At 36.0% G+C, this 22,981-nt stretch overlaps 1 pseudogene; it reads left to right on the top strand.

The window, feature by feature from the left end:
* Positions 1-7,485: 7,485 nt before the first annotated feature.
* LOC145507790 (large ribosomal subunit protein eL19 pseudogene) lies at positions 7,486-9,377 on the top strand (annotated as a pseudogene).
* The last annotated feature ends 13,604 nt before the right edge of the window (positions 9,378-22,981 follow it).

Raw genomic sequence — 22,981 nt, 5'->3', positions numbered from 1 at the left:
TCATCAAGAGGCTCTTTAGTTCTTCCTCATTTTCTGCCACTAAGGGTGGTGTCATCTGCTTATCTGAGGTTATTGGTATTTCTTCCAGCAATCTTGATTTCAGCTTGTGCTTCATTCAGTCCAGCATTTCTCTTGATGTACTCTACATATAAGTTAAATAAGCAGGGTGACAATATACAGCCTTGATGGACTCCTTCCCCAATTTGGAACCAGTCATGTGTTCCGTATCCAGTTCTAATCGTTACTTCTTTACCTGCATACAGATTTCTCAGGAGGTAGGTCAGGTGGTCTGGTATTCCCATCTCTTGAAGAATGTTCCACAGTTTGTTGTGATCCATACAGTCAAAAGCTTTGGCATAGTCAATAAAGCAACTCTTTTGGAACTCTCTTGCTTTTTCGATGAGCCAGCAGATGTTGGCAATTTAATTTCTGGTTCCTCTGCCTTTTCTAAATCCAGCTTGAACATCTGGAAGTTCACAGTTCACGTTGAAGCCTGGCTTGGAGAATTTTGAGCATTACTTTTCTAGCGTGTGAAATGAGTGCAATTGTGCGGTAGTTTGAGCATTCTTTGGCATTGCCTTTCTTTGGGATTGGAATGAAAACTGACCTTTTCCAGTCCTGTGGCCAGTGCTGAGTTTTCCAAATTTGCTGGCATATTGAGTGCAGCACTTTCACAACGTCATCTTTTAGGATTTGAAATAGCTCAACTGGAATTCCATCACCTCCACTAGCTTTGTTTGCAGTGATGTTTCCTAAGGCCCACTTGACTTCGCATTCCAGGATGTCTGGCTCTAGATGAGTGATCACACCATTGTGATTATTTGGGTCATGAAGATCTTTTTTGAATACTTCTTTTGTGTATTTTTGCCACCTCTTCTTAGTATCTTCTGCTTCTGTTAGGTCCCTACCATTTCTGTCCTTTATTAAGCCTATCTTTGCATGAAATGTTCCCTTGGTATCTCTGATTTTCTTGAAGAGATCTGTAATCTTTTCATTCTATTGTTTTCCTCTATTTCTTTTCATTGATCACTGAGGAAGGCTTTCTTATCTCTCCTTGCTATTCTTTGGAACTCTGCATTCAAATGGGTATATCTTTCCTCTTCTCCTTTGCCTTTTGCTTCTCTTCTTTTCATAGCTGTTTGTAAGGCCTCCTCAGACAACCATTTTGCCTTTTGCATTTCTTTTTCTTGTGGATGGTCTTGATCACTGCCTCCTGTACAATGTCATGGACCTCCATCCATGTTCTTCAGGCACTCTCTCTATCAAATCTAGTCCTTTGAATCTACTTGTCACTTCCACTGTATAGTTGTAAGGGATTTGATTTAGGTCATACCTGAATGATTTAGTGGTTTTCCCTATTTTCTTCAATTTAAGTCTGAATTTGGCAATAAGGAGTTCATGATCTGAGCCACAGTCAGCTCCTGGTCTTAATTTTGCTGACTGTATAGAGCTTCTCCATCCTTGACTGCAAAGAATATAATCAGTCTGATTTTGATGTTGACCATCTGGTGAAGTCCATGTGTAGAGTCTTCTCTTGTGTTGTTGGAAGAGAGTGTTTGCTATGACCAGTGCATTCTCTTGGAAAAACTCTGTTAGCCTTTGACCTGTTTTGTTTTGTCCTCCAAGGTCAAATTCGCCTGTTACTACAGGTTTCTTGACTTCCTACGTTTGCATTCCAGTCTCCTATAATGAAGAGGACATCTTTTTTGGGTGTTAGTTCTAAAAGGTCTTGTAGGTCTTCACGGAACCGTTCAACTTCAGCTTCTTCAGTATTCCTGGTCGGGGTATAGACTTAGATTACTGTGATATTGAATGGTTTGCCTTGGAAACGAACAGAGATCATTCTATCTTTTTTGATTGCATCCAAGTACTGCATTTCAGACTCTTTTGTTGACTATGATGGCTACTCCATTTCTTCTAAGGGATTCTTGCCCATAGTAGTAGATATAATGGTCATCTGAGTTAAATTCACCCATTCCAGTCCATTTTAGTTCACTGATTCCTAAAATGTCGATGTTCACTCTTGCCATCTCCTGGTTGACTGCTTCCAATTTGCCCTGATTCATGAACCTAACATTCCAGGTTCCTATGCAATATTGCTATTCACAGCATCAGACTTTACTTCCATCACTTGTCACAAGCACAACTGTGTATTTTGTTTGCTTTTGCTCTATCTCTTCATTCTTTCTGGAGCTATTTCTCCACTGATTTCCAGTAGCATATTGGACACCTACCGACCTGGGGAGAATAATGATACTGAATTTGATTTAGGATCTCAGAAAAAGAAAGGAAGCCAGGATTTAGAAGATGCAAGAAATGTTTATCAAAGACCTACAAGATCTAAAGAATGAACAGAGATGAATAATACACTAGAAGGAATCCATAGCAAAATAACTGAGGCAGAAGCACAGATAAATGACCTGGAGGACAGAAGGGCAGAAATCACTGCTGCAGAACAGAATATAGAAAAAAGAATGAAAAATAATGAAGACAACCTTAAAGACCTCTTGGGCAACATTAAATGCATGAATATTCACATTGTAGGGATCCCAGAAGCAGAAGAGAGAGAGAAAGGACCTGAGAGAATATTGAAGGGATAATAGCTGAAAAGTTCTCTAACATGGTAAAGGAAATAGTTGACCAAGTCCACGAGGCACAGAGAGTCCCATGCAGGATAAATCGAAGAAGGAACATACCTAGACATATAGTAATCAAACTGACAAAAATTAAAGACAGAGATAAAATATTAAAGCAGCAAAGGAAAAATGACAAATAACATACAAGGGAACTCCCATCAGGCTATCAATTGACTTCTCAACAGAAACTGTACAAACCAGAAGGGAGTGGCATGGTATATTTAAAGTAATGAAAGGGAAGAACCTACAACCAAGAATACTCTACCTAGCAAGACTCTCCTTCAGATTTGATGGAGAAGTCAAAAGCTTACCAGACAAGCAAAAGTTAAGAGAATTCAGCACCACCAAACCAGCTTTACAACAAATGCTAAAGGAACTTCTCTAGGCAGAAAACAATATAAGGAAAAGACCTACCTACAGAAAATGAACCCAAGACAATTAAGAAGATGGTAATAGGATCATACATATTGATAATTACCTTAAATGTAAATGGATTAAATGCACCAACCAAAAGACATAGACTTGGTGAGTAGATGAAAACTGTGCAAGTATGTATTTCCACTTACCACATCACTCTGCTTGACCCCCCAAATTGTATGTAATTATTTATATTGTTAAGCTAATCATGTTCCCATTATGGCTCACAATTGTAATTATCTTTTATTTTTTGTTTTGCTATTGATTGTGAAAACTGATAAACATCTTTTACTATTGTGATTATATAATTATTACTCGCTTAATACCATTGTATCATGGTCAACAGAAAAATTATAGAATTCTATATCACCAAAACTACCATTTAATAGAAAAACCTGTAATCACTTCTCAAAATCCAGACGCATATCAGAATTATCTTGGAATTTTTTAAAAAATACAACTGCCCAGGTATGTTTTTTTTTGCCAGAGCTCCAGATGTTTTCTAGTAAGCAGCCATTTTTAAAAGCAACTGGACTGTATGAGGATCTTTTACCTTTATCTAGTTTGTTTCACTTTTTAAATTTCATATTCAGTGCTCCCATTTCATTTAGTTTATGTTTTCCAATTTATACATCTCTGTTTTTTTTTTAGTGTTCTTTCTTAAGCCTTTATCAAACATAGTAGAAAAGCTTTTGTATGCGTACATATAAATAATACGTATAATACATACATTTTAGAAAACTTATGAATTTTTCCCTAACTAAAAAATTAATGACTTTTGACTCTACTTGTTTGACTTAGTATGATTAGAATACTAGATTTCTACTTCAAAAAAATAGATATGCAGCAAGCAACAAAGGTTTATTGTATGGCACAGGTAACTATAGTCAATATTTTGTAATAACTTATAATGGAAAATAATTTCAAAAATAACAAATGTGTATATGTGTAACTGAATCACACACACACAAATGAATTTTTTTGAAATTTAGTAATGCTTATCTTTTTGCCAGTTTTTCTAAATGTCCTATGTACATCTAATAACAACATATGAGATGCAAAATTTTAAATATATTTGTGTAGGATATGACTAATATAAGTTAATTAAATATAAATCTATTATATTTAAATTATTAATGACATCATTCAAGATGCTTCTATTCTTATCTTTTCTGCACCTGATAAAATATTCTCAGAGAAATGTTAATATCTCACTATGATTATATATTTTTCTTTTCCTGTATGTTTCTTCTGATTTTTGCTTTATGTATCTTTGTTTCTTTGTTGTTAAGGTGTCTAATGGTTTATAATGCTTATCTTCTTTGTGAATTGTACCTTTTATCATTAAAAAATGTTCATATTTGTTTCATTTAAAATAAATAAATTAAAAAAATAAGCTACAAAGATATATTGTACAACACAAAGGATATAGCCACTATTTCATAAATTGAGTTTATACATTTTATAAATGGAATTGTGTAAATTTTGTATATTTTATAAACAGAGTTTAACCTTTAAAATTGTGAATCGCTATATTGAATACCTATTACTCATATGACATTGTACATCAACTATAATTCAATATAAATAAATAAAATTAAAATGAAAAAAGTATTATTTGAAGATTATATGATTGTGTATAAGTAAAATATTGGGAATAAAAGGAACTCAAGAATTATCTAAAAATGAACAAATATAAACTGAAAGGATTTCTAGAGACTGGGTATTCTTTCAGATGATAAAATTTCACCTATAAATCTAATGGAATAAAAAGTGAATCATTAGAGCTAACATGAAAATTTAGCAAAGAATGTAGACACAAAATAAATATTAAAAAATAAACAAACTTTAAAAACATAAATAATAAGCAAATACAATAAGATACTATCCATGGACAGAGAAGCCTGGTAGGCTACAGTTCATGGGGTTGCAAAGAATCGGTGAGCGACCTCACTTTCTCTCTTTACCATTTATAATAATATCAAAAGCGATAAAATAGCTAAAAATCAGATAAAGAGAGAATATAACAGTATTCTGCAGAGAAATTCTAAAAACTATAAAGATCATGAGAGTATTTCCAATTAATAGAAGTTGAATGGAAGAAGTTATTATTACAAGGAATTATAATTTTCTTTAAATTATTCTATAACTTCAGTAAATTCCTAGTTAAAATTCCAGGTAAACTTTTCTAGGTACTTAATAAACTTATTTTTTTATATTGTGTGAAAGAATAAATGACTATGTAGGTCTAAATCATTTTTGAAATAGAAGAGTGAAGTTTTATTCACAATGGAATGAAGTCTTAAATGCAATTGATAATACTAGAAAGTTAATAGTATGTAATATGGCAGAATATTAGTGCCATACTGTTAGTGCAGAATTATTTCTTAAATTAAATTTCCAAACTGGAAACTCGAGAGCCTTGGAAGAACTGGCCTATGGTGGGTTGTTCCTCCCTTGCCCTATATATGACCAGTTAACTAGTGGACACTTAAGGGGGCCTAAGTGCTGGTGTCTCTCCTTCCCAGCCTTGACTCCTAAGGGCTTAGTTTCTACCAGAGCCTGTAACTAACTTAGGTCCTACTGGGCAGTGGTCCTGGGTTCACCATTCTTGGGGGATAGGAATGGGCATGTCCAGGAGGACTAGGGGCAACATAAGTGTTCCACTGTTTGCATATTGTTTATTCTGTGCCACAAGGTATATTGATGTTTCTTGCCAAAAAAAAAAAAAAAACAAGAAAGGATTAATTTAAAAGTAAAGATTGTTGAATTTTGCTTTCTAAAAGTAAGACTTTCTCCTCAATAACATATATACCCAACAAAATTAGTGGGCAAAAACTTGAGGGAAGAATTTGAAATTAAAAAATAAAAATGTGTATATGTATTTTGTACATATATACAGAGAATAATATGGAAAACTTTTTAAAAGAGTACTGAATGAATTACACTAATAAAGAACACATATAATACTTTTTGTTGAAATTAGAGTTGAACTTTAATAGCTACAGAAATGCAAATTAAGACAAGATCTCATTTTATACCATTTAATTTGCAAAATTAAAAAGCTTCAGCAGCCCAGTGTTTGCAGGGGTGTGAAATAATTGAGTTGACTAAAATATTCGTTTGGGTTTTTAATGTCTGGAAAACCTGAAAGAACATTTTGGCCAACCCAGTAAGTGGAAATTCCCATGAATTGATGGTGATGAGGTAATTCTGGAGAGTTTGCAGTAGTAACTTTTCTAATGATGTTCATATCGATCTTGAAATCCTACTTCTGATTATGAGTAATGGAAAATGTTTACCCAGCTCCAAGAGGGAACATATGTAGAGATGTTTATCACAGAGTTTTTATGGTAGTAAGGTGTTGGAAGCATGATAGATATTCATCTCTCTTATGGGATTCTACGTAGCAAGTAGAAACAACAGACTCAACTTTAAAAGAGTGTTGAATGAAATAATATTAATAGGTGAAGTCTATACAGTGTAATACCATTTGTGGAAATTAAAGTTGTACATATCAAATATAATACATTTTATAAGAATACCTAACAGGATAACATATTTATATATCAGAATGTGGGAAAGAGAAGGATATGAGGATAAGCAGATGAATCAGATATTTCACAGAGAAAGACTGCTGGACCAAACGATGTCCATGAGGCCATAACAGGGGAGAATGATTAACTCAACAATCTGTACTTAAGATTTCAAAGGCAAAACACAGCACAGAAAAATAAACATTGGAAAATATTTAATGAAAGAGTTAAGATGATGGATTACACCATGAGTAGCTTCTTCTCAGGGGAAAATATATAATATTGTATAAAGTACTTGTATGTCTAAGAACAGAATCAAAATATCTGCAATATCAAACACTGGTTGAAAATGTCAAGGTTTTTGTAATCAGCAAAGCTACAGATAGAGATAAGTTTCTATATTTGACCACTGGGTGGCAGTAGAGATTAAAACAGCTTCAGCCTCTTAGTTATTCAACAATTAGAAGCGTTAGGCTCAGAGAGTAAAGAATCTGCCTGAAATACAGGAGATCTGGGTTTGATCCCTGCATAAGGAAATTTCCCTGGAGAAGGGAATGGCTACTCGATCCAGTATTCTTGCCTGGAGAATTCCATGGACAGAGGAGCCTGGAAGGCTATAGTCCACAGGGTCACAACGAGTCAGATACGACTGAGCGACTAACACTTGTTTTACTTTCAAGGCCTCCACATCATCAAACAGCTTACAAACTCATGCTTAAATACATAATAACTTTTTATATCTAAAAATAATTGAAAATTACAAAAACATGCACAAAACCTCCTCACCTTTCTTGGCCCTGAGGCCACAAGGAAATTTCTCCCACTAGTTCTCATAGAGGAGAAAATATTTGGTATAGTAAAAGATGTTCTCAAGGAGTATTCTTTGAGTAAATTTCATGAGGTTCACAGGTATGTTTAAGTTTCTTAAAGTAGGGTAATCATGGCAGCCTAAGAAAAAGAAAAAGGGGAAAGTATCTTTACACAACATGCAGGATCTGGTCCATGAGAGCAGCTCTCTGATGTTCTGGAAAACTCAGTGGCAAGTTTTGCATAACCTACATGAGTGAGTAGACTGTAAGTCTCCCATAAATATTGTTTATGTTGAAATAATTTGAATTATGTTTTTTATCAGCACAGACTCTTAGGTTATGTACTCTAACATGCACCTTATGTACGACAGTTTTATGTTATCTGCTAAATGCAGAGAAGTAACATTAATAATCAGTGGAACTACAGATGGAATTTGCAATTGGAAATTTTTGTGGCTTTTGGATACTTACTCCAGGACAGTTGTTTGAATCTCAGGTTTGCTCCCAGGAGACTGATAGTATCTGTAGTTAGGACCAATATTCTTCTCAAGATATAATTTGGTTCTGCTCTAATACAGAGGCTTATCTTGACCTTCCTACAACTCTGTCCAACTCTAATATGCAACCAATTGCACTTCAAAGAGAATGCCAAAGACATTAGAAAGAGAAATATTTAAAATGAGTATGAGCCCTAATTTGGGTATAAATTGTCCTGAGACAAACATCCAAGGTTTTTGAACAATGATATTTCCAGATGACCTAACTATGCATTTATGTACCTAAATAGATAGATATTGCCAAATGGGGTTATATGGAAGAGACTAGTGATTGTCTCCAAGAATCTATTTTGTACTTCCTCTAGAATAAATCACCTCCCAGTTATAGCCAGCAGAATAAGACTGCACCTCTTAGGCAACGTTTTAGCTGGCTGTGGTCATGTGTCTGTGGTCTGTTCAAAGCAGTGTACAGCTACCGCAAAGTGGAACTGAGGCAGTGTGGGGTGAGTGTGCTTGGCTTATTCCTTTTTTCTTATGCTGACCAAAAGGAAAGTTTGATGGAAGAACCTCCTGAATCATTTCAGAAAACAGGATGAGCTTTGGAATGAGGACCAAGCATGGCAAAGACCTAACGAAAACAAAAAAGCAAAACCCCAAGCCCCCCGAACAAAAGAGGAAACTGGAACCAAGTCCCCCCCCACAATGAAATGTCATAACAACACTGAGCTGCCTACTCCTAGTCTTTTCACAAGAAATATAACTACATGTTTTTAAAGATTTTGTTAATCTGAATTTTCTGTCACTTGCAGCCAAACTTGATCCTAACTAATCCAGGATGTTGCCTGAATATCAACGGAAGGTTGATAGCTTTGGCTTTCCTTTTGCCACTGTGACCACAGCCATGATCATGCTCAGGCTTCAGTGTCCTCCAATGCAAGAAAAAGCGCTGGTTGGACCCCATTGAGACTAACGAAATACCCAACGCCAACTCCCGCCAGCAGATCCAGAAGCTGATCCTAGATGGGCTGACTATCCAGAAGCCTGTCACTGTTCATTTCTGGGATTGAAGCTGGAAAAAACACCTTGGGCTGCTGAACGGTTGGGCATATGGGCATAGGTATGTGAAAGGGTATGGCCGATGCTCCAATGCTGAATAAGGTAACCTAGACGAAGAGGATGAGAAGGATGAGAATTGCTCACAGACTACTCAGAAAATACTATGAATCTAAGAATAATGACTGCCATATGTATCACAGCCTCTACCTGAAAGTGAAGGGTAATGTATTCAAAATCAAGTGTGTTTTCGTGGGACATATCCATAAACTGAAGGTGGACAATGCTTGTAAGAAGCTTCAGGCCCACCAGGCTTAAGCCTTTCAGGTCTAAGACGAGAGAAGCAGAAAGGACTGTGAAGAGGGACTCCAGGCCAAGAAGGAGGAAATCATCAAGGTTCTGTCCAAGGAGGAAGAGACCAAGAAATAGGTTCTACCCTTCTTGTCTGTACATAGTGGCCTTGGCAATTATGTAGATCACTTATTCAATAAAACAAGTCTTTGTCTGCCTAAAAAAAAAACAGGTTGATAACTTTGATTTTTTAATTTATTTTTTGCTAAGGCTAAATTAAATTTTTCACAATAACACCTATGTTTCCTGTATTTAATTTTATTTTTATCTGTATGTTTTCTAAGGCAAAGGAGAAAATGCAACTAGCCATTCCAAAATTTATATGAAAAGAAACATGCTAGATATCAGAGTGAACTTCTGGGAAAATGGTAGAGAGAGATATTTCATAATTCATCTCACTGAGATAAATCCAAAATAGAAAAAGGAACTTTCTCTGTGTTGAACTTAGAGAAGAGCTGCAACTTAAAACCAAGGAAAGTCTATAACTTATAAACAAAGTTGGAATAAAGTTTAAGCACACATTTTCACTCATGTTAAATATAATGGAAGGTCAACAGATGTCTATGGTTTAGGATAATAAGTTTAATTCAGACAAGAATTGATGAAGATATCTGGGGCCTTTGTTAAAAGATAAGCATGGAGGAAAAAATCATTATGGAAATGGAGAAAAAATTGGAGTATGAGAAATGTTTGGCTTTAGAAATTAGGGAATGACAGACAACATGAGGTTTTGACCTTGCTAGTATGCAGTGGCTCATGTGGTTTAACATGGAGTTTTTAAGAAATTTTTAGTTAAAAAAATTATTGGAGTATAGTTGATTACAATATTGTGTTAGTTTCAGGTATATCACAGGTGAGTCAGTTGTATGTATACATATAGTCACTCTTTTTTAGACTCTTTTCTCATATAGGTCATTATAGAGTATTAAGTATAGTTTCCTATGCTATCTAGTAGATTCTAATTAATTATCTATCTTATATATAGCAATGTGTATATATTAGTCCCAGTTTCCCAGATTATTCCTTCCCCTTTTCCCTGGTGACAATTAGTTTGTTTTCTACATCTGTGACTCTATTTACATCCTGTAAATATGTTCATTTTTTACCATTTTTTAGATTTCATATACAAGCAACATCATATGCTGTCTTTCTCTGTCTATATTTCACTCAGTATGACAGTCTCAGGTCCATCCCTGTTGCTACAAATGGCAGTATTTGGCCTTTTTTTTTTTTAATAACTGAGCAATATTCCACTATATATATATGTGTGCTACATTTTCTTTATCCATTCCCAACACAGAGATTTTTGTATGCTATGTAGCATTTTTATTGTTGTGGCCTGGACAGGCTCTAGAAGAACTTTGCTTCTAGTGTCCGCTTGAGGGTTACTGTGCTAGGATGCTGCTACTTAGGATGGCTTTGTCCAAGTCAAGTGGCTATTTTTATATGGGTGAGTGTCCTAGGTCAGTTTCTAAGGAAACACACTTAGGTGCATGCAAGAGGATTGCTGGGGGTGCTCTCAGCAACAGCAGGACTGAGAAGAGAGTGAGGCTGAACTGCACTGCAGATTCAGTAGAGATTTAATCAAACTTGCATAGAGTTTTGGAGCTAGGAGGACCCTTCAGAGACTTCCTAAAGCTACGTAATGGGACATACTTTTTACTCACATATTTGATATGTGCTTTCTCCAGGGAAGGGATGTTCCCTTGGACAAACCACCTCTTCCAGTGAAGGCAATTCCTGGAGAGGAGCGTGTCTGTGAGCTGTCAGCAGCCAACACTCTCTGAGACTGAGAAAACGTGCACACTTATCTTGAAGGGGCTACACTGGTGGCTCCATAGCCATTTCTATGGAAGTAGAGGTTTACTTGCTAAGCCTTAAATAAACACACAGACCTCATAAAGTCAGTGTCGAAAACACAGGCCACGAAGCAAATCTTAAGAAAATGTGCATGAGATTCTATAAGAAATGGCCTTCAATTAGGTTGCCTCTGGAGGAATGGCTGAGGAAAAGAATCTGTTAAAGGAATCAGAGACTCTTAGGTATTTTAAAACATTAGTACCAGTTTTTGCCCTGGTTTTCAGTTTGGACTAGGTGGAGAGCTTAGATAAGATTCCCCAAATTTGTTTCCTTTCCTATATTATTTTGAACTGGCTTCACAGTCAAGGAGACTTGTGAAGAAATTCACCTTGAATCCACACATTCTATATACAGGCTCAGGGGTCACTTCCCACTATGGAGTCTCAACTTGTTTGTTTCAGCTCTGTTGTTGCCTTTTCTGAGACAGAAATTGAGGCTTACACATGGAAGGATGGTAGGTTTTATTAATAAACAATTTAAAAGCTTCCCTCTTGGCTCAGACAGTAAAGAATCTGCCTGCAGTGCAGGAAATCTGAGTTCGATCCCTGGGTCAGGAAGATCCTCTGGAAAAAATGGCTACCCAATCCAGCATTCTTGTCTGGAGAATTCCATGAACAGAGGAGCCTGGTAGGCTACAGTGCATAGGGTCACAAAGAATCAGACATGGCTAAGTGACTAACACTTTCACTTTTTTCAGTGGCCTTTTGCTTCTAGAAATGGTGGACTATCCAATTTGAACCAACTCTTCTGTCAAGGACAAGTAGGAAAAGCAAGAAAATATGAAATAAAATCTGCCTCAAGACACTGAGGAACTACCAAAGGAGAAATAAATTACTGGCTTAGTATCTAGGAGAAAACAGAAATTCACAGAATGAGTCTTATAGTTGGGCTACTTTTCCACTAAGAGCATCTTCTGATTCCATGAGAGTTGCTGAAAACACTGAAAAAGCTATATTTTAAGCAGTTGTTTGTTGATGTTAGGCGAATGTTGCTCTTTTTGGTTGAGCAAGTATTTCTGACAATGGGCAATATTTGGTCAATATATAATGCAGATATACAATGCACAGTAGGAGGCAGAGAGGAGGCCAAAAGGCAGAGACAAGTTTTTATGTTTAAATTTCTCTTGTCTTGCCATAAAATATGCATTTTACTCCACAATACTCAGCAAGTATTCACTCTTCTTGATCTTGTAAGGGGTCACATGTCCCACCAGGATGATGCTTAAATCTGGATCATGTAAACTGTCAATAATACATCATTTAATTCACATTCTTTTGCCTCCAAATTTTCTGTAACTGTGCCTTGACTTCTAATGGGTGAAACAGTTCTCCTAACTTTCTGAGAAATTTTTCTGGGTTATAATCCTCAAATTTGGTTTGAACAAAATTTTCTGTTTCTTTCTTAAAAAAACAAACAAAAATCACACTGAGAAACTCATCAAAGCTTTCAATAGACTTGAAAATCTTTAAAGATATCATGGCCTGAACTTTGGGTTACAGTCTTAAAGGGTTGCATCTGAAGTCGGTGTAGAGCAGAAGGAGTGTAACTTTGTAGAGACTGTAACCAAGTTTCAGCTTATTGTAATTTCTGAAATTAATAAAGTGATTTTGTATTGTCAATACCCGCAAATGATTCTAGGGGAGGGTAACATTTTCCTAAGCCCCAAATTATCTGTATATTTTTGAAGTGTAAATGATCAACACTGAAAAACAAAAACAAAATTTAAAACAAAAACAAAACCCAAATACCGAGAAACATAGAGACAAGGCAAAATGAATAAGTTTTTTTAAGGGCAACAGAGAAAAGATACAGGCTTACTAGCATCTTAGATAATGAAGTAATCAGGGCCAGACTTTAAAATGAGTAGGCTTAACACACTCAAGAAGATAAAAACAAGATTGAGAGTTTTGGCAGCTATAGAGAGAGAAGCAAATGAAAATTTTGTGATAGAAAAATAAAATGACAGTAGCTAAAAAATCTAATAATACTAGATAAGACCCCACTAAAGATGGAATTAGTGAACTGGAAGATAGATTAGAAGAATATATCTAGAATGAATTTTGAAGGAACAAAGGGTAGAAAATACAGAAAAGACAAAGTATGCAGCTGAGGAAGTACCATATAAAGGTCAAATATATGCATAGCTGGTCACAAAGTGACTGAAGAGTGAATGGAGAAAAATGGTAGAGATGAAACAATGGGTGAGAACACTCCAAAATAAAAAAATGGGATTAAGAATTCCAATAAAGGAGGAGAAAATGAACAAATAAAGGTCATAACAAGTGTTGTTGTTCTTTCACTAAGTCATGTCCAACTGTTTGTGACCCCATGGACTGTAGTAGTTTCGGCTTCTCTGTCCTCCACTAACTCCTGGAGTTCATTCAAACTCATGTTCATTAAGTCAATGATGCCATCCAACCATCTCATTCTGTGTCACTCCCTTCTCCTCCTGCCCTCAATCTTTCCCAGCATTAGGGTCTTTTCCAATGAGTTGGCTCTTCTCATCAGGTGGCCAAAGTGTTAGAGCTTCAACCTCAGCAACAGTCCTTCCAATGAATATTCAGGGCTGATTTCCTTTAGGATTAACTGGTTTTGACCTCCTTGCAGTCCAAGGGACTCTCACAAGTCTTCTCTAGCACCACAATTTGAAAGCATCAATTTTTCAGCACTCAGTCTTCTTTATGGTCCAACTCTCACATCTGTACGTGACTACTGGAAAAATCATAGCTTTGACTATATATGGACCTTTGTTGGCAGAGTAATGTCTCTGCTTTTCAACACACTGTCCAGATTTGTCATAGCTTTCCTTCCAAGGAGGAAGTGTCTTTTAATTTCATGGTTGTACTCACTGTCTGCAGTGATTTGGAGTCAAAGAAATAAAATCTGTCACTGCTTCCACTTTTCTCCTTTCTATTTGCCCTGAAGAGATACGTCCAGATGCCATGATCTTAGTTTTTTGAAAGTTGAGTTTTAAGCCAGCTTTCTCACTATCTTCTTTCACTTTCATCAAGAGACTCCTTAGTTCCTCTTCATTTTCTGCCATTAGAGTGGTATCATCTGCATATCTGAGGTTGTTGATATTTCCCCTGGAAATCTTGCTTTCAACTTGTGATTCATCCAGCCTGGCATTTAGCATGGTGTACTCTGCATAGAAGTTAAATAAGCAGAGTGATAACATACAGCCTTTTCACGCTCCTTTCACAATTTTGAACCACTCTATTGTTCCATATCGAGTTCTAACTGTTTCTTCTTGATTTGCATACAAATTTCTTTGACATTGCCTTTCTTTGGGATTGGAATGAAAACTGACATTTTCCAGTTATGTGACCACTGCTGAGTTTTCCAAATTTACTGGCATATTGAGTACAGCACTTCCATAGCATCATCTTTGAGGATTTGAAATAGCTCAACTGGAATTCCATCACCTCCACTAGCTTTGTTTGTAGTGATGCTTCCTAAGGCCCACTTGACTTCACATTCCAGGATGTCTGACTGTAGATGAGTGATCACACCATCATGATTGTCTGGGTCATTAAGGTCTTTTTTGTATAGTTCTTCTGTGTATTCTTGTCACCGCTTCTTAATATCTTCTGCTTCTGCTAGGTCCTTATCGTTTCTGTCCTTTATCATGCCAATCCTTGCATGAAATGTTCCCTTGATATCTCCAATTTTCTTGAAGAGATCTCTTATCTTTGTCATTCTATTGTTTCTCTCTATTTTTTGCATTGATCATTTAAGAAGGCCTTCTTATCTCTTTCTGCTTGCTATTCTCTGGAACTCTGCATTTAGTTGAGTATATCTTTCCCTGTATCCCTTGCCTTTCACTTCTCTTCTTGCCTCAGGTATTTGTAAAGCCTCCTTAGACAACCACTTTGCCTTCTTGAATTTCTTTTTCTTTGGGATGGTTTTGGTCTCTGCCTCTGTACAGTGTTCTGTCCAAACTTCTTTGGACACAGTTCTGTCCAAACTTCTTTAGGCACTCTGTCTACCAGATGTAATCTGTGAATCTATTCATCACCTCCTGTGTATAATAATACCAAGTACATCACAGTAAACTACTGAAAACCTAAAACAAAGAGAATATTTTAATAATAGCCAGAGACTAGAGACTAGTTTTCTATCACTAGACTAGCATCTGACTTCTCAAAGAAAACAATGAGGTCCAGAATTTCATACAATACTGTTTTCAGAGTTCTAAGACAATGAAATTGAAAATATAGAATTCTATAGTCAATGAGACTATCCATCAAAACTGAAGGTAAACACCGTTTTTATTTTTAGACAAAAGCAAACTGAAGCAATTTGTTACCAGACAAGGAAATGTTGAAGTGTATTCTTTAGGCAGAAGATACTACAGTGGGATTGAAAAACTAATTATGATGTTAAAAGTCAAAATAGTGATTATGTTTAGGAATGAGAGATGCAGTAAGGAGTGACATATGGAGTCTTCCTAGGTACTGGTGATATTCTACTTGTTAATCTGAATTGTATAATATAGATGTGTTCTGTTTGTGATATATCAATGAGCTATATGATTTGGTATATTTTTGAATGCTCAGTAAAAAAGATTAAGAAAAGATAGGAGTTTTTTTTTTTAATAAAAGCTATTGCTCCTTTTTTTTTAAATTGAAGTATTAGTTGATTTACAATCTTATGTTAATTATTGCTGTTCAATAAAGTGATTTAGTTATATATATATGCAATATTAAAAATATTTTTTATAGGATATTGAATATAGTTCTCTGTGCTATATAGTAGGACCTTATTTTATATATAGAATGGAGAGCTCTATATATAAAAGCTTACATCTGCTAACTCCAATCTCCCACTCCATCTCTCCACCTTGGCAGCTACATTTGTTCCCTGTGTCCACGATTCTGTTCCTGCTTTGTAGATACATTCTTTGAGTCATTTTTAGATTCCACATGTAAGTGATATCATACAATATTTGATTTTCTCTTTCTGACTTACTTCACTTAGTATGGTAATCTCTAGTTCCTTTCATGTTGCTGCAAATGGCATTATTTCATTCCTTTTTATGGCTGAATAGTCTTCATTGTATATATGTATATATATACCACAAAAGAAAAGATAGGAGATTCTGAAACATCAGTTGCACACAAATTTTTCAATTGGTGAAAAATAACTAGATTCTGTTTTCTAAAACCCTGTATATATTATTTTATTGTTATTTTAAAAATTGTACTGAAAATCTTTTAGTGAGGAAAATATTATCTAATAAAGGAAATGAGTAGAAGATCAGCAGAGTTATCATGCTAATACCAAAAGAAATTTAAAACTCCTTAACAATGTTTGAATACATAATAAATATTCAAAAATGAAATATGATCAATTAGGAAACTATGAGCGCTGTGGGACTATGACTATTTTGAAAATATTGACATGCTGTAAATGAATACTTAATATGCCTGATCGAATGCTCGGCAGGACAAAATCAAGCGTTCAGAGCATTATCCAAGAAAATATGTTAGCATTCTCTTCATTTGGCAGATACTACATAAATTATGCCAACACTATCAGTATGATAGAACATTTATGCAGAAGACTAACATTTACAACAAATGATATAGTAACACATTATTTAGGGGATGAAATATGAAGCCATCAATTGAAATTATGGCAGATGTTATAGATCAAGCAATTTTGTTTATTTTTAAAATATTTATTTATTTGACTGCACCAGGTCTTAGTTATGGCATGTGAAATCTAGTTCCCTGACCAGGGATTGAACCCAGGCCCCTTGCATTGGGAGCACAGACTCTTAGCCACTGGAGTACCAGGGAAGTCTGAATCAGGCAATTTTAAATAAGGTAAGAAATGCTAAATATTTCCCAGTAAGATTTGATGATATTGTCTCAGATATGAGCCAGGTAAAACTTAATTATTAGATTTATGTATTTCTAAATGCATATATTTCTACATAAAACATTTTTTTGTGTGTGTAGAATAGTTTTCTTAGTACATGAGATGACTGGAAAGGAATTATACAAATCATACATAGTTACAAAAGCTGAATATAGACTAAAATGATTTGAAACATCAGGTATATGATAGTACTACCATGTGTGGAAAATATAATTGACAAGCATCTTAAAATACTTTAAAAAAATTTGATGGCATTCTATATACTTTGATCTGTGCACATTCTTTTTAAAATTTTGATAGCAAAAGATATAGTAAAAGCTTATTTTTAAATAGCTTTAGAAATATCATGCAAGAATGGTGCTATCACTTTTCAGTTTCCAAAAAGGCATTGAAATGTATTGAAAATATAAATAAATATAAGATTAAAATCATCGCTAAATATAAGATGAGGTGCTAATGTCATCATGGGGTTGATAATTCAATTTGTGGTAATCTTCAATACTTCTTTGGAAATTTTGAAGATATTAATAAAATTATGGGTTTTAGAAAACAGGCCAAATGTATATTTCCAAAAATATCCTTTAAATTGATGGACTTAGTAGTTGTTTGGGTTTATATTTAGTAAATTAATACCACAAAGAGAATGATATTGTAATCCTAATCCAATGTACTTAATTCCTCCCACTTCAGAGGATTAAGGCATTCTTTAAAGAAAAAATAAATTGATATGTCAAAATGAAGATATTATGAATGTCAATAAATTATAATTTTTAAATATTGAGTCTAAATCTTATAAGGTGAAGTCAGTTTTTGCTTTGCATGATAGCATGGGACTCTGAGAAATGATCATGGCAAGGTGAAACCAAGCAAAAAGATTTAAATTATCAATGGGAAAATTAGGATTATTCCATAACCTTTAAAATTTTTTGTCAAAGTGTTCAAAATCTTCTTATTTTGGTTATAAATATACAATTGATCCTTGAACAATGTGGGGGTTGAGGTCATGAAATCTGTGCAAAACTGTGCAGGGGCTGGCCCTCTATATCTGTGGTTCAGTACCTGTGGATTGTGTAGTACTGTAGTACATATAATTGAAAAGAATTCATGTAAAAGTGGACTCACATAGTTTAAAGCCATGGTGTTCAAGGGTCAACTGTATAGAGAAGTTGAAAAAAATAGTAACCCTAGTATTACTTTATCACATTGTCCCTGAAAACACTGAAAGAGAAAAATAGTGAAAACACTGAAAAGAGACTGTGGTGCTGGAGAAGACTCTTGAGAGTTCCATGGACAACAAAGAGATTAAAAGGAAATCCTTTTTGATTTGAAGTCAAAAGTCAAATCCTAAAGGATTTGATCAAAAGTCAATCCTAAAGGAAATCAGTCCTGAATATTCATTGGAAGTACTGATGCTGGTAATAGCAAACACCTTATTCCAACAACACAGGAGAAGACTCTACACGTGGACATCACCAGATGGTCAACACTGAAATCAGATTGATTATATTCTTTGCAGCCAAAGATGGAGAAGCTCTATACAGTCAGCAAAAAACAAGACTGGGAGCAGACTGTGGCTTGGATCATGAACTGCTTATTGACAAATTCAGACTTAAATTGAAGGAAGTAGGGAAAACCACTAGACCATTCAGGTATGACCTAGATCAAATCCCTTATGAGTATACCGTGGAAGTGACAAATAGATTTAAGGGTCTAGACCTGATAGACAGAGTGCCTGATGAACTATGGACAGAGGTTAGTGACATTGTACAGGAGACAGGGATCAAGAAAATCCCCATGGAAAAGAAATGCAAAAAAGAAAAATGGCTGTCTGAGGAGGCCTTACAGATAGCTTGGAATAGAAGAGAAGCGAAAAGCAAAGGAGAAAAGGAACGATATTCCCATCTGAATGCAGAGTTCCAAAGAATAGCAAGGAGAGATAAGAAAGCCTTCCTCAGCGATCAGTGCAAAGAAATAGAGGAAAACAACAGATTGGGAAAGACTAGAGATCTCTTCAAGAAAATTAGAGATACCAAAGGAACATTTCATGCAAAGATGGGCTCGATAAAGGACAGAAATGGTATGGACCTAACAGAAGCAGAAGATATCAAGAAGGGGTGGCAAGAATACACAGAAGAACTGTACAAAAAAGATCTTCACGACCCATATAATCACGATGGTGTGATCACTCACCTAGAGCCAGACATCCTGGAATGTGAAGTCAAGTAGGCCTTAGAAAGCATCTTTACGAACAAAGCTAGTGGAGGTGATGGAATTCCAGTTGAGCTATTTCAAATCCTCAAAGGTGATGCTGTGAAAGCGCTGCACTCGCTATGCCAGCAAATTTGGAAAACTCAGCAGTGGCCACAGGACTGGAAGAGGTCAGTCTTCGTTCCAATCCCAAAGAAAGGCAATGCCAAAGAATGCTCAAACTACCTCACAATTGCACTCATCTCACACTCTAGTAAAGTAATGCTCAAAATTCTCCAAGCCAGGCTTCAGCAATACGTGAACCGTGAACTTCCAGATGTTCAAGCTGGTTTTAGAAAAGGCAGAGGAACCAGAGATCAAATTGCCAATATCTGCTGGATCATTGAAAAAGCAAGAGAGTTCCATAAAAACATCTATTTCTGCTTTATTGACTATGCCAAAGCCTTTGACTGTGTGAATCACAAGAAACTGTGGAAAATTCTGAAACAGGTGGGAATACCAGACCATCTGACCTGTCTCTTGAGAAACCTGTATGCAGGACAGGAAGCAACAGTTAGAACTGGACGTGGAACAACAGACTGGTTCCAAATAGGCAAAGGAGTACATCAAGGCTGTATATTGTCAGCCTGCTTATTTAACTTATATGCAGAGTACATCATGAGAAACACTGGGCTGGAGGAAGCACAAGCTGGAATCAAGATTGCCGGGAGAAATATCAATAACCTCAGATATGCGGATGACACCACCCTTATGGCAGAAAGTGAAGAAGAACTAAAGAGCCTCTTGATGAAGGTGAAGGAGGAGAGTGAAAAAGTTGGCTGAAAGCTCAACGTTCAGAAAACTAAGATCATGGCATCTGGTCCCATCACTCCATGGGAAATAGATGGGGAAACAGTGGAAACAGTGTCAGACTTTACTTTTTTGGGCTCCAGAATCACTGCTGATGGTGACTGCAGCCATGAAATTAAAAGACGCTTACTACTTGGAAGGAAGGTTATGGCCAACCTAGATAGCATGTTTAAAAGCAGAGACATTACTTTGCCAACAAAAGTCCGTCTAGTCAAGACTATGGTTTTTCCAGTGGTCATGTATGGATGTGAGAGTTGGACGGTGAAGAAAGCTGAGCTTCGAAGAATTGATGCTTTTGAACTGTGGTGTTGGAGAAAACTCTTGAGATTCCCTTGGACTGCAAGGAGATCCAATCAATCCATCCTAAAAGAGATCAATCCTGGGTGTTCATTGGAAGGTCTGATGTTGAAGCTGAAACTCCAATACTTTGGGCACCTCATGCGAAGGGTTGACTCATTGGAAAAGACCCTAATGCTGGGTAGGATTGGGGGCGGGAGGAGAAGGGGACGACAGAGGATGAGATGGTTGGATGGCATCACCGACTCGATGGACATAGGTTTGGGTAGACTCCGGGAGTTGGTGATGGACAGAGAGGCCTGGCGTGCTGCAATTCATGGGGTCGCAAAGAGTCAGACACGACTGAGCGACTGAACTGAACTGAACTGATGCTGAAGCTGAAGCTCCAGTACTTTGGCCACCTGATGAGAAGAGCCAGCTCACTGAAAAAGACCCTGATGCTGGTAAAGATTGAAGGGAAAAGGGGAAGAAGGCAGCAGAGGGTGAGATGGTTGGATGGCATCATCAACTCAATGAGCATGAGTCTGAGCAAACTCTGGGATAGAGTGAAGGACAGGGAAGCCTGGCATGCTACAGTCCACGGGGTTTCAAAGAGTTGGACATGACTGAATGACTGGACAACAACAGCAACACTGAAAACAATAGAAATGTCCAGAATTTAAATGTTCTATTTTCTTGTAAATATTTATCTAGAGCGATTTTAGCCATGATTGCCTTATTCTCATCATATCACTTATAGATATGGAACAACTTTTCTAGGCCTTGGTGAAATTTCATAATTCCTTCTAAGAATGGATCAGTTTCCAATTAACACTGACTTTTTGATACATTGAGAGTTTCTCAAATGTGAAATTTTCTGTAGGCATCACTTAATCTGGGACACCTTCATCCTTTTGTCACAATTATTTTCCTCATTTATGTTGATAAGTTTGCCTTCACTAAATTCCTTTAGGTTCATATCTATAATTTCTCAACCAGTGGTAGTATCAATATTCCCCAGGTCTGTTATATCTCCTACGGCTTCATTTAGATTCAATTCAAATCTCACTTCTAGCATTTTCACTTTCATCTATGTTGGCTGATTCCTTTTTTATATTTTTGTCCATCTAAATGTCACATGGATTTATTATTGGAATACAAGGAAATAATGTAGGTACAGTTGACTCCGAAACAACCTGGAGTTAGGGGGCCAACTCTTTCTGCAGTTGAAAATCCATGTATAACTTCACAATTGGCCCTCCAAAACCACAGTTCTACATGTGCAGATTCAACTGACCTCTGATTATGTAGTACTATAGACTGTATTAACTGAAAAAAAAATCACCTATAAGTGGTCTCATGTAGCTCAAACCATATTATTTAAGAGCCAGCTGTACACACTCTGCTATTTGTGCATGGAATTAATAGTCTCCGACAAGCTTTGAAAGAAGTGTTGTGATTGATCACTGATGTCATTGGTTACTGATTGCACATTATTACCACTGTCTTTCATAGAATGAAGAGCTACTAGTAAAGTTTGTGCTTTATTCAATTACTAGTATTTAATATACCGCGGTAACTGAAATTTGAGCCATTTTGTTGGGGATTTGGCATTATTTAAATAAACCATGGTAACCGAAACCTTTATATATTGAAATTGCATAAAGCAAGGACAGCATATATTAGAAAAAAAGAAGATTGTGTAGGTAGTGGATCCCTAGAATTCAGTTCTGTGTTTACTTTTGTCAAGTGAACAGTCTGAAACCTTTTAAAAAATTAGCTACTATGAGATACTTAATATTTAAAAGACACAACAAAAATGACAATAACTTTTTATTTTAAAAAGCTGACAAACAAGGATATATTGTACAACAGAGAAAGTATAGCCAATATCTTATAATAACTACAAATGGAGTATGACATATAAAAATTCTGAATCACTATATCATATGCCTGTGATTTATATACAGTTTTATGTCAACTGTACTTCAGTTTTTTAAAAAAGCTGAAAAAATACAGAAGTAATATATCATCCAAAGAAATAAGAAAATTTAAAAATTATCATCTTACTTACAGAACATGGCAAGGTAATTCAGTCTGTTGTCTAGCATAAGTTGATCAGAATTGATTTTCTTTTTTAATTGGTTGTTTAGAAAAGGTTTTGTGCATTCCGTGTATGCTCAGTCACTTCCATCATGTCCAACTCTTTGCATACCCACGGACTGTAGTCCACCAGGCTCCTCTGTCCATGAGATTCTCCAGGCAAGAAAACTGGAGTGGGTTGCCATGCCCTCCTCCAGGGGATCTTCCCAACCCGGAGATTGAACTTAGATCTCTTACATCTCCTGTACTGGCAGGCAGGTTCTTTACCTCTAGTATCACCTGTGCATTCTGTGGGTTTGCGCAAGTGTATAGTGGCATATGGGCTTCCCAGGTGGCACTAGTGGTAAAGAATCTGCCTGCCAATGTAGGAGACATAAAAGACATGGGTTTGATCTCTGGGTGGGGAAGATATTAAATTCTTAGATTGGGCATTAAAAATTAAGTAGATATTTTCAATGCCAAATTCATGTTAGCAAACCTTTGATTATGAACTTTCATAA

Source organism: Giraffa tippelskirchi, chromosome 5 (assembly GCF_054371585.1).
Source record: "Giraffa tippelskirchi isolate mGirTip1 chromosome 5, T2T-mGirTip1v1.2.pri, whole genome shotgun sequence".
NCBI lineage: Eukaryota > Metazoa > Chordata > Mammalia > Artiodactyla > Giraffidae > Giraffa > Giraffa tippelskirchi.
This window is presented reverse-complemented; position numbering and strand designations above follow the sequence as displayed.